This window comes from Monocercomonoides exilis (assembly GCF_001643675.1).
Source record: "Monocercomonoides exilis strain PA203 chromosome Unknown scaffold39-1025343, whole genome shotgun sequence".
Lineage (NCBI taxonomy): Eukaryota > Preaxostyla > Oxymonadida > Polymastigidae > Monocercomonoides > Monocercomonoides exilis.
In genome coordinates, this window is record NW_027150584.1 from 1 (window position 1) to 2,500 (window position 2,500).

Sequence of the window (2,500 nt, forward strand, 5' to 3'; positions counted from 1 at the left end):
ATGTTAGGGTTTCAAACCCAAATTAACTTGTTGGGGTTGAATTATGTTGCATAAAATGCTCAATTAAAAAATATAAAATAATTTCACACTAAACAAAAAAAAAAAGAAAAAAATTAAATAAAATAATAAAATAAAATAAAAAAATAAAATAAAAAAATAAAATAAAAAATAAAATAAAAAAATAAAATAAAAAAATAAAATAAAAATAAAGCTCTATTCAAATTGTGGACAAGTTAAATTGAATCTATTCAAAGTATATTTGAGTGCCTACTAGTTAAATTTCAATTATCAATCATTTTATTGAGATTGTTGTTGAATATAATTGATTTCAAAAATTTAGTTCAAAACTATATTTGCAGAGAAATAATAATTTGATTCATTCCAAAATAAAAATTTCCAAACAAAAGAAAGATAAAATCATTTGGTTAATCACGACTTTAAGTAACATTCAGAAACTCGTTTTTTTCGGATTTTTTGTGAAAGAATGATTTAACATCAAAAATAAAACATGCCAAGGGTGAAATTTCCATTTTTAAAAACTTTTTTTTCAATGAAAAAAATTAAAAATTATAATTTTTTTGTGGAAATGAACAATTTGTGTTCAAAAATTTCAAAAATTCAAAGATTCGAAAACAGAAAAATACATTATTATAATCTAAGATGTTTTCATTTCTTCATCAAAAATAGAAATGTACAAAATTGTGGATTCCAAAAGAGATATTCATGCAATTCCCAAAATTCATAAGGATAACAATTCAACGTGGGATTGGATTTTTCATTTTTTCAATATCAATGCCCAAAAATGTCCAAAATGTCGGAAATCTATAAAATTGGAGAATGTTGCTAAGATTTGTCGATGGAGATGCAATGACTGCTCTTAATATCTATCCATATTAGGTGGAACTCCTTTTTTCATTGTCGCATTGAATTGAAAACGTTGGTTTTGATACAACTGTATAAACTCATTGGACCACACATTTATCAAACAAGTCTTTGAACAAACATAAGTGAAAATTCGATTGAGTTTTAAAATTCTGTCACCAGAGCAAGTCTTTTCACTTTGGCTGTTGAAGGATTTCGAAAACTTGGAAGAATTAATTCAATTGAAGAAAGAGATGAAGCTATTCTTAGAAAAGAAAATTTCACAAAGGGAGAAAGAAAGCTCAAATTTGGATTTATGGAATGATCGAACTGTCAGTGGATGGAGAAAAAGTCAAATGCATTCTGATAAGAGTGAAAGATCGAAAGAAAAACACTCTATTAAAAATTATTCGAGCGATTGTTATTGAGAGAACAACAATCAATATAGATGAATGGAAAGCCTATTAGTTCTTGAAAGAACTCGGATATCCTCAGAAAACAGTGTGCCATAAATGTAACTTCAAAGGTCCAACAACAGGCATATGTTCTAACATAATTGAAGGAACCTGGAGCTTATTAAGGAAAAGCTTTCCTCCAACAGGAATAAGCGATAATTTCATTGATGATTATCTTTAAAGCTTCATAAGCTAAAGAGATAAAGAATTGACATCTGGGTATTTTTTTTGAAAAGTCACAAAATATTAATTGATCTGAAAATCAGATCAAAAATGATCAGAAAATATTGATCATTCCGTTCCCATATTATTTCTCAAATTAAATCATGTTTTGTGTTTTTTCTGTCTCTTTCAAAAATATTTTTAAAAATTGTTTATATATGATGAATATTTTTAACTTTATTATAACATTCACTTTTAGTTTATATTGTTTTCGTGTTGCTTGAATCTACGAATTGATATGTTTCTATTTCTTGATTTTCATTTCATTGGTGATATTTTTCGTTAAAATCTTTTGAATTCTGTTAAATTATATAATGCTTTTAATTGCAAGAAAATAAATAAGAAAAAATAGTTCGTTTTGGTAATTTTTTCTTGATATTTTTGATTATTGAAATATTTTTGTTTCATACGCATAGCATTCAAATCACATTCAAATAAACGTGCAAGAAAGAAAAAGATTCAGATGTTGAATTGAAAAAATGAAATAAACAAACAATTTATTTTTCGAAAAGCACTTATTCTGTAAACAAGAAAAAGAACAAGTTAATCATTTTGAGGAACAAGTTATGAATGAAAATCCTTGCTGTTTTGATTATTTATCCTTCTTATTTTCATATATTTTTCATTTCATTTTGAATCCTTTGCGTGAAGACATCCAGTTTTGTACTTTTCAATCACTTGAGAAAAGGTTTGCAATTCTAACTGATCAGTATCTCTTGTCACATGAAGATGTCATCTTTGTGCAGTTGTTGGAGCTTCCAGCAGGGGTGATGGGGTATCTGAAAAATCTTCTTGTTGCTGGTTCCGTGCAGCAGTCGTCTTTTCGCTCAAGTCCTTTGTCTTTTTTGTCTTCTTCAACTGGAGCATCACGCCGATCAACTTAACCTTTCAGGAGGTGGAAAAGCGAAGAGGAGAAGGTTGAAGGGCATAAGCCCATCATCATCCTCATTTGTATCTACAGT